Genomic DNA, 10,500 nt, shown 5'->3' with positions numbered 1-10,500 from the left:
GCAGGATGATTTGACGCAGACAGGTATGGAGCCCTCCAAAGACCCTGGGAGGGACTAAGGGGTGGTGGGCCATGAGCATGTAGTGCTTGGTGGCTGCTCTCCTTTCTGTGTCAGCACCTTCCCAGAGGGGGCCCTGGGAGGATGAGCCCCCAGTGCAGGTGAAGAGGACTCGACACACTGTGGGAGAGTCATTGGATGGACATAATGCCTGCTCGGAGGCAGGGCTGACCGTTGAGTTTTCCCTCACAGCTCTGCAAATGGAGTTAAGGACAACACTGGAGGCGCCACGGCAGCACAAGTGGTGACCAAAGTCCAGGAGATGCAGGAAGAGCTAAAGACGCTGCAGGAGCACAGCAGGTGAACAAGGTCCAAGAAATGCAGGACAGGACCTCAAGTGGAGGAGGAGATGGTCTGCAAGGAGCAGCCCAGGACACCGGAGGCAGCAGACATGTTGGGGAAGAGCACGATTTGGCATTCAGAGCTCGCCCAGGGCTGACGCAAGGAAAACAGATGGACTTTGACAATTCTGCCAGAAGGTGAGAGAACTTTGGTTAATGTTATGTCTCTGAGGCCCCGGGGATAGATGGTATCTTTTGTACTCCCCGGGAGATGAGAATCAAGGGGTGACCATGCGCCTCAGTGGTCTAAATAAGACTTGTGCGAAGTTCTCTGCAGCCAGACAGAGATGTATCAGAGAAGCCAACTTAGAGCCTCCCTTGGCGCAGGCGGTAGAGCACAGCGCTGTGAAGCTGTCCTGAGCCTCTGCAGGCTGGAATCCCACGTGGCAGGGAGATCTCTCCTGTCTCGCCCGCTGCTCCCCTCAGCAGTGTTTCAATCAGTCTGCCTGTTCTGTTCCTCGTTCTGTCTCTGGTCAATCCTCTTAACCCCCAACACACCGCACCCCCCGCTCATCTGACCTGTACCCAGGTTCTTATATGAATGGATAAATCTTTTTTAAAAGCCAACTTAAGGCAAACGCTGTTACCAAGGTTTGGAAGCCCTGAGTGGTTGTTGAGCAGCTGAAGGATGTTAAAGAAGGTTGGTGAGTCTCTTCAAATCACCTCTGGGGGATGCCCCATTCACTTAAGAAAAATGGTGAGGCTGAGGAACTCATCTTTGTGGGGGTGGGGGGAACGTGGCTTTTGGTGGAGACTACAGCTGAGGAGGGACCCTAGAGATGCCATATGGGAGCTCGATAACCATGGGCCCCTGACCCATGTGCATGTGCAGAGGGTTGTCCTTACTGGAGAGGCCTGCTTGTCACATTGGTGGCTATGAAAGCCAAGTGTTTTATTTTCTCTTTTAAAGATTCACTTAAGCATAGAAGAGCTGGGGTACTGGCCAGAGGTGTGGGGGAGGGGTGAGAGGCTTCACCAGAGACAGAGTGGGGAGCAGAACAGGCAGACAACCTGAAAGACAAAGCTGAGAGGAGCAGTGGTCGAAAATGAGGTCGGTTGTGCCATGTTGGGGCCTTCCTGGAGGGGAGGTACTAATAACCATCTTGTCTTTCTGGAGGCGAAAAGCAGTTTAGTGCAGCATTATGAAGCAACCTGCAGCCTCTGCCGCAGGAGTTCAATCCCCTGCTGGCCAATATGAGTCAAGTATTGAGTGACAGTAGTGAGAACCCCTGAGGATTGGGGGATTACCCTGAAAGAGTAAAGAGTATGTTGCCAATCTAAGAGTGAGTACAACCGGAGGTGAATGCAGTGTGCAAAGGTTTGAGGCTGAGACCACAGCCAGAGTTGAGGAAGCCTGATGGCTGTGAGCGTAGGGTGGCTCCCCAATGAAATCAGCAGTGCCTTCACAACACACTTGATAGTTCATCAGCTGGTGCTAATAACCGTCTTGTCTTCCTGCCCTTACGTGGTACCCTGAAACCTACGGCCTGGGATCATCCTCTTCTGTTGTATTTTGTTCTACTGTTTCATTGGTTGCACTGTGTCTATTTCAGGGATCATGGCGGCAAAGTTACATTCACCAAATGGAAAATGTGTAGATTACACTGTGGACAACCAAGGAGGAGCGCGTTATGTAAGGCAAGTGATGATTGCTGAGGCTTTTGCACACCAGGGCTCTGAGACTAACGTAGCATTGAGAGCAGAAGAGTTTTATGAATGTGAGTGCCCTGCCCTCATGCCTGAGTGTGGACAAGGGGCTGAAGGTGTGGCAATCCAAAGTGAGAACACATGCACCAAGAAAGAGCCTATAGGGTTGGATTAAGAGGACAAATCAGCAGAGAATCAAGGAGGACAATGCAGCGGAGAAGTCAGAAGACATGCTGTACAGTGAGTGAGGATCCCAGAGCCCGAGGATCTCATGCTGGCCTCTGAGCCCGCCAGGCTCCTGGCACCCCTGCCTGCCCTGCATCTGGTCCCCTCACTACAAATGCTATAGAAAAGCCACTGAGGGCTCCAGGACTCTCTTTAACCCAGAGAAACTGCTGTGTGCCTTGCTGGCATAACAAGTGGCATAGGTCAGCAGGATGATTTGACGCAGACAGGTATGGAGCCGTCCAAAGACCCCGGGAGGGACTGAGTGGTGGTGGGCCATGAGCATGCAGTGCTTGGTGGCCACCCTCTGTGTCAGCACCTTCCCACCCTCTCTATGTCAGGCCCAAGGAGAATGATCCTCCAGTGCAGGTGAGGAGGACTTGACACATGGTGGGAGAGTCGTTGGATGGACATGATGCCTGATTGGAGGCAGGACTAGCTGTTGAATTTTCCCTCACAACTCTGCAAATGGGGTTAAGGACAACACTGGAGGCGCCACCGCAGCACAGGCAGCGACCAAAGTCTCGGAGCTGTGTGAAGAGCTAAAGACGCTGCAGGAGCACAGGAGGTGGAACAAGGTCTGGGAGATGCAGGACAAGACCTCAAGTGGAGGAGGAGATGGTCTGCAAGGACCAGCCCAGGACACTGGAGGCAGCAGACACGTTGGGGAAGAGCACAATTTGGCATTCAGAGCTCGCCCAGGGCTGACGCAAGGAAAACAGATGGACTTTGACAATTCTGCCAGAAGGTGAGAGAACTTTGGTTAATGTTATGTCTCTGGGGCCCGGGGATGGATAGTATCTTTTGTACTCCCCAGGAGATGAGAATCAAGGGGTGACCATGCACCTCAGTGGCCTATATAAGTCTTGTGTGAAGTTCTCTGCAGCCAGACAGATGTTTCAGAGAAGCCAACTTAGGGCCTCCCTGGTGGCACAGACAGTTGAACACAGCGCTGTGAAGCTGTCCTGAGCCTCTACAGGGTGGGTTCGAATCCCACGTGGCGCGGCAGACCTCTCCTGTCTCGCCCGCTGTTCCCCTCAGCAGTGTTTCAGTCAGTCTGCCTATTTTGTTCCTCGCTCTGTCTCTGGTACATCCTCTTACCCCCAACACGCCGCACCCCCCACACATCTGACCTATACCCTGGTTCTTTTTTTTAATTAATATTTTATTTTATATAATTCTTACATCATTTTTCATCTTTGCACAGTGTATGCATTATCATTTTGGTTATTTTCCCCATACAATTGCACCACCCCTTATTTTGACCCTAGTCCTTCCTTCCTCTTCCCTTCCCTCCCCCCCATCCCCTGCCATGGTGTCTCTGGTTTATAGTTGCTTCTTGATTTTGATTTTTACTTTGTATTGATTAGTCTTTTTCCTAGTCCCTTATTTAGGTTTTCTAAATTCCTGCTATGAGTGAGACCATCCAGTATTTTTCTTTTTCTTTCTTTTTTCGCTGAGCATGATCCCTTCTAGCTCCATCCATGTTGCTGCTAAACTGCATGTGTTTATCTTTTTTGGTTGCTGAGTAATATTCCATGGTGTATATGTGCCACATCTTCTTGATCCAGTCATCTATTTTGGGGCATTTGGGTTGTTTCCATAGCTTAGCTATTGTAAATAGTGCTCCTATAAACATAGGGATGCAGGTGCCTTTTGGAATGAATGTTTCTGTGTCATTAGGGTAAATACCTAGGAGTGGAATTGCTGGATCATATGGAAGCTCAATCTTTTGTAGGTCAAGGAATCTCCACACAGCTCTCCATAGTGGTTGGACCAGTTTGTACTCCCACCAGCAATGCAGGAGAGTTCCTTTTTCTCCACATCTTGCCAACATTTGTTGCTAGTTTTTTTAATATGTGCCATTCTCACTGGTGTAAGATGGTATCTCATTGTAGTTTTGATTTGCATTTCCCTGATTACAAGTAATATTGAACATTTTTTCATATGCCTATTGGCCATTTGCATTTCCTCTTCGGAGAAGTTTCTTTTAGTTCTTCTGCCCATTTTTTTGACTGGATCATTTTCTTTGTTTTTGTTGAGTCTCATCAGCTCTCTGTAGATTTTTGTGATCAGTCCTTTATCATTCGTGTTGTGTGCAAACATTTTCTCCCAGTTGGTGGGGTTTCTCTTTGTTTTTGTTATTGTCTCTTTTGCTGTGCAGAAGCTCTTTAATTTGATGTAGTCCCAGCTGTTTATCTTTGCCTTCACTATCACTGCTTTGGGCGAAGTGTCTGTGAAGATGTCTTTGAGGTGCATATCATGTAGTGTTTTGCCTATATTTCCTTCTATGTATTTTATGGTTCAGGTCTAGTTCTTGGTTTTATGTCTACTTCTTAAATACATTTTGAGTTGGTTTTTGTGCATGGTGTGAGGTAGTAGTCAAGCTTCATTCTTTTGCATGTAGCGACCCAGTTTTCTCAGCACCATTTATTGAACAAACTTTCTTTGCTCCGATGCATTTTCTTTGCTCCTTTGTCAAAGATTAGTTGGCCATAAACCTGTAGGTTTATTTCTGGATTTTCTATTCGGTTCCATTGGTCTTTGTCTGTTCTTGTTCCAATACCATGCAATTTTGATGATTATGGCTTTGTAGTATAGTTTGAAGTCTGGGCGTGTGATGCCTCCATTCCCTTGATTTTTTTTTTTTTTTCATGAGCTTTGGCTATTCAGGGTCTTCGGTGCTTCCATATGAATTTCATCAGTGATTGTTCTATTTCTTTGAAGAATGTCATTGAAATTTTTATTGGAATAGCATTGAATCTGTAAATTGCTTTTGGTAGGATGGCCATTTTAATAATGTTAATTCTTCCAATCCATGAGCAGGGGATGTCTTTCCATTCCTTTGTGTCTATTTTTTTTAACAGTGTTTTATAGTTTTCTTTGTATATGTCCTTCACCTCTTTTGTTAGGTTTATTCCCAAGTATGATTTTTTTTGTTTAATAAAAGGGATGGTTTTTTTGATTTCTTCTTCAGATTTATTGTTTGTGTAAAGGAAGGTTACTGATTTTTGCGTGTTGATTTTTGTATCCTTCCACTTTACTAAACTGATTGATTAGTTGAATTAGTTTTTCTGTGGAGTTTTTGGGGTTCTCTATGTATATTATCATATCATCTGCAAACAGTGATAGTTTAACTTCTTCCTTCGGTCTTTGGATTCCTTGTATGGCTTTCTCTTGTCTTATTGCTAGGACTTCCAGTATTATATTGAAAAGCAGTGGTGAGACTGGACATCCTTGTCTTGCTCTAGATCTTAATGGAAATGCTTTCAGCTTTTCGCCCTTGAGAATGATACTGGCTATGGGCTTGTCATAAATGGCCTTTATGATGTTGAGATATGTTCCTTGTATCCCGAGAATTTCAAGGGCCTTTATCATAAGGTGTTGTACTTTGTCGAAAGCTTTCTCAGCATCTATTGATATTATCATACGGTTTTTATATTTTTGTTGATGTGTTAGATAACGATTGATTTTTCAGATGTTGAACCATCCTTGTGTCCCTGGAATAAATCCTACTTGGTCTTATGGATACATTGTTGGATTCTGATAGCTAAAATTTATTGAGGATTTTTGCATCCGTGTTCATCAGAGAGATGGCCTGTAGTTTTCTTTATTTGTGGTGTTCTTGTTCGGTTTTGGTATTAGTGTAATGTTGGCTCCATAAAACGTGTTTGGTGTTATCCCTTCCTTCTCAATTTTTTGAAAGAGTTTGTGAAGGATAGGCACTAACTCATTTCTGAATGTTTGGTAGAATTCATTTGTAAATCCATCAGGTCCTGGGCTTTTGTTTTTGGGGAGGTTTTTGATTACCATTTCAATTTCACTGCTTGTAATTGGTCTGTTTAGGTGTTCTATTTCTTCTTTATCTAGCTTTGGGTGATTGTAGAGTTGTAGGAATTTGTCCATCTCTTCTAGATTGTTGAACTTGTTTGCATATAACTGTTCATAGTAGTTTCTGATTATTCTTTTGATTTCTGCTGAGTCTGTTGTGATTTCTCATCTTTCATTTGTGATCCTATTTATTTATGCTTTCTCCCATTTTTCCTTTGTGAGCCTAGCTAGGGGTTTGTCTATTTTATTTTTTCAAAGAACCAGCTTTTGCTTCATTGATTTTTTTGGATTGTTTTCTTTAGTTTTGATCTCATTTATTTCTGCTTTGATTTTTATTTCTTTCTGCTGGTTTTGGTGTACCATAGTTCTTGTATTAATGGATAATTTTTTTTATAAAGCCAACTTAACACAAGGCAAAAGCTGTTGCCAAGGTTTGGGAGCCCTGAGTGGTTGCTGAGCAGCTGAAGGATGTTAAAGAAGGTTGGTGAGTCTCTTCAAATCACCTCTTGGGGATGCCCCATTCACTTATAAAAAAGGGTGAGGCTGAGGAACTCATCTTTGGGGGGAGAGTGGGGAACGTGGCTTGTGGTGGAGACCACAGCCAAAGAGGGGACCCTAGAGATGCCATGTGGGAGCTCGATAACCATGGGCCCCTGACCCATGTGCATGTGCAGAGGGTTGTCCTTACTGACTAGAGGGGCCTGCTTGTCACATTGGTGGCTATGAAAGCCAAGTGTTTTGTTTTTTAAAGATTTATTTAAGCTTATAAGAGCTGGGATACCTGTCAGAGGCATGGGGGGTTGAAAGGATTCACCAGAGACAGAGTGGGGAGCAGAACAGGCAGACAACCTGAAAGACAAAGCTGAGGGGAGCAGTGGTCGAAAGAGGTCTCTGTGCCATGTGGGGGCCTCCCTGGAAGCGAAAGCAGTTTAGCACAGCATTGTGAAGCAACCCATAGCCTCTGCCACAGGAGTTCAATCCCCTGCTGGCCAATATGAGCCAGGTATTGACTGACGGTAGTGAGAACTCTTGAGGATTGGGGGATTACCCTGAAAGAGTAAAGAGTATGTTGCCAATCTAAGAGTGAGTATAACTGGAGGTGAATGCAGTATGCAAAGGTTTGAGGCTGAGACCACAGCCAGAGTTGAAGCCTGATGGCTGTGAGCGTAGGGTGGCTCCCCAATGTAATCAGCAGTGCCTTCACAACACACTTGATGGTTCATCAGCTGGTGCTAATAACCGTCTTGTCTTCCTGCCCTTACGTGGTACCCTGAAACCTATGGCCTGGGATCATCCTCTTCTGTTGTATTTTGTTCTACTGTTTCATTGGTTGCACTGTGTCTATTTCAGGGATCATGGCGGCAAAGTTACATTCACCAAATGGAAAATGTGTAGATTACACTGTGGACAACCAAGGAGGAGCGCGTTATGTAAGGCAAGTGATGATTGCTGAGGCTTTTGCACACCAGGGCTCTGAGACTAACGTAGCATTGAGAGCAGAAGAGTTTTATGAATGTGAGTGCCCTGCCCTCATGCCTGAGTGTGGACAAGGGGCTGAAGGTGTGGCAATCCAAAGTGAGAACACATGCACCAAGAAAGAGCCTATAGGGTTGGATTAAGAGGACAAATCAGCAGAGAATCAAGGAGGACAATGCAGCGGAGAAGTCAGAAGACATGCTGTACAGTGAGTGAGGATCCCAGAGCCCGAGGATCTCATGCTGGCCTCTGAGCCCGCCAGGCTCCTGGCACCCCTGCCTGCCCTGCATCTGGTCCCCTCACTACAAATGCTATAGAAAAGCCACTGAGGGCTCCAGGACTCTCTTTAACCCAGAGAAACTGCTGTGTGCCTTGCTGGCATAACAAGTGGCATAGGTCAGCAGGATGATTTGACGCAGACAGGTATGGAGCCGTCCAAAGACCCCGGGAGGGACTGAGTGGTGGTGGGCCATGAGCATGCAGTGCTTGGTGGCCACCCTCTGTGTCAGCACCTTCCCACCCTCTCTATGTCAGGCCCAAGGAGAATGATCCTCCAGTGCAGGTGAGGAGGACTTGACACATGGTGGGAGAGTCGTTGGATGGACATGATGCCTGATTGGAGGCAGGACTAGCTGTTGAATTTTCCCTCACAACTCTGCAAATGGGGTTAAGGACAACACTGGAGGCGCCACCGCAGCACAGGCAGCGACCAAAGTCTCGGAGCTGCGTGAAGGGTTAAAGATGTTGCAGGAGCACAGGAGGTGAACAAGGTCTGGGAGATGCAGGACAAGACCTCAAGTGGAGGAGGAGATGGTCTGCAAGGACCAGCCCAGGACATGGGAGGCAGCAGATGAGTTGGGGAGAGGAGCACAATTTGGCATTCAGAGCTCGCCCAGGGCTGACGCAAGGAAAACAGGTGGACTTTGACAATTCTGCCAGAAGGTGAGAGAACTTCAGTTAATGTTATGTCTCTGGGACTCTGTGGATGGACGGTATCTTTTGTACTCCCCTGGAGATGAGAATCACAGGGTGACCATGCACATCAGTGCCCTAATAAGCCTCGTGTGAAGCTCTGTGCAGAGATTTATCAGAAAAACCAACTTAGGGCCTCCCTTGGTGGTATAGGCAGTAGAGCGGAGCACTGTTAAGCTGGCCTGAACCTCTCGGGGCAGGTTCAAATCCCACGTGGCACGGCAGACCTCTCCTGTCTGGCCTGCACTCTCCTCAGCAGTGTATTTTGTCAGTCTTCCTGTTCTGTTTCCCGCTCTGTCTCTGGGGAATCCTCTTATCCCCACCCTATCCGAATATCTGGCCTGTACCCCAGTTTTTGTAGGCATGAATAAATCTTTACCAAAAAAAAAAAAGCCAATATAACACAAACCAAATGCTGTTGCCAAGGTTTGGGAGCCTTGAGTGGTTGTTAAGCAACTGAAGGATGTTAAAGAAGTTGATAAGTTTCTTCAAATCACCTCTGGGTGATGTGCCTGAAATTTATAAAAAAGGTGAGAAGCTGAGGAACTCCTCCTTGGGGGAGAGTGGGGAATGTGGCTTGTGGTGGAGACCACAGCAGAAGCGGGGACCCTAGAGCTGCCATGTGGGAGCTCGATAACCACGGGCCCCTAACCCATGAGCATGTGGAAAGGGTTGTCCTTACTGGAGGGGCCTGCTTGTCACATTGGTGGCTATGAAAGCCAAGTGTTTTATTTTCTCTTTTAAAGATTCACTTAAGCATAGAAGAGCTGGGGTACTGGCCAGAGGTAGGGGGTGGGGGGCGGTGAGAGGATTCACCAGAGACAGAGTGGGGAGCAGAACAGGCAGACCAACTGAAAGACAATGTGGAGGGGAGCAGTGGTTGGAAAAGAGGTCTGCTGTGCCATGTGGGGGCCTCCCTAGAGGCAAAAGCAGTTTAGCACCGCATTATGAAACAACTTGTAGCCTCTGCCACGGGAGTTCAATCCCCTGCTGGCCAATATGAGTCAGGTATTGAGTGACAGTAGTGAGAACAGGTCGGGATGGGGGGATTACCCTGAAAGAGTAACGAGTATGTTGCCAATCTAAGAGTGAGTACAACCGGGGTGAATGCAGTGTGCAAAGGTTGGAGCCTCATACCACAGCCAGAGTTAAGGAAGCCTGATGGCTGTGATTGAAGAGTGGCTCCCCAATGTAATCAGCAGTGTCTTCACTCACGCTTGATGTTTCATGGCTGGTGCTAATAACCGTACTGTCTTTGTGCCCTCAGGTGGTGCCCGAAAACCTAATGCCTGAGATTCCTCCTCTGCTGTTGTATATTATTCTACTGTTGTGTTGGTTGTACTGTGTTTATTTCGGGATCGTGGCGCCAAAGATACATTCACAAAAAGGAAAATATGTGTAGATTACAGTGTGGAAAACCAAGGAGGAGAGCGTTATATAAGGTGACGAGGATTGCTGAGGCTCTTCCACATGTGGGCTCTGACACTACCCCTTACAGCATTGAATGCAGAACAGTTTTAGGAGTGTGGGCGCCGCAAACGATGCCAGAGTGTGGACTAGGGGCCGAAGGTGTGGCGATGGAGAGTGAGAACACCTGAGCCCAGAAGGAGGATCTAGGGTTGGATTGACAGGACAAATCAGCAGAGAATCAAGGAGCAGAAAGCAGTGAAGTGAGAAGACATCCTGCACAGTGAGTGATGAGCGCCCAGAGGGGAAGAGAGCGAGCCCAGAGGGGAAGAGGAGAGGAGAGCCCCAGGGCACCTAGGCCATCCTTTCCCACTACCCCAAGCCTTAGGAGATGAGTAGGGAATAATGATAATGTCAAGTTAGCATGTTGGGAGGAAAATCAGTGATCTTGCTGTTTTGCATGTCCTAATCATCTAAAAAATGTACCACATAGCATAATTTGGAATCTTAATGAGAGCTGCTTTCATCGTCTTAATTGGATTCC

General features: G+C 46.9%; 1 long non-coding RNA gene across 1 annotated transcript; it reads left to right on the top strand.

Moving 5' to 3' along the window:
- Nucleotides 1-203: 203 nt before the first annotated feature.
- Nucleotides 204-10,209, top strand: LOC119259687 (uncharacterized). Its single transcript, XR_005128520.2, has 4 exons — nt 204-536; nt 1,952-3,018; nt 7,452-8,519; nt 9,817-10,209. It is a non-coding gene; the product is annotated as an uncharacterized LOC119259687 (long non-coding RNA).
- Nucleotides 10,210-10,500: the final 291 nt, after the last annotated feature.

This window comes from Talpa occidentalis, unplaced genomic scaffold, assembly GCF_014898055.3.
Source record: "Talpa occidentalis isolate TD23 unplaced genomic scaffold, MPIMG_talOcc4v2.1 talOcc4.5, whole genome shotgun sequence".
NCBI classification, from domain to species: Eukaryota; Metazoa; Chordata; class Mammalia; order Eulipotyphla; family Talpidae; genus Talpa; species Talpa occidentalis.
This window is presented reverse-complemented; position numbering and strand designations above follow the sequence as displayed.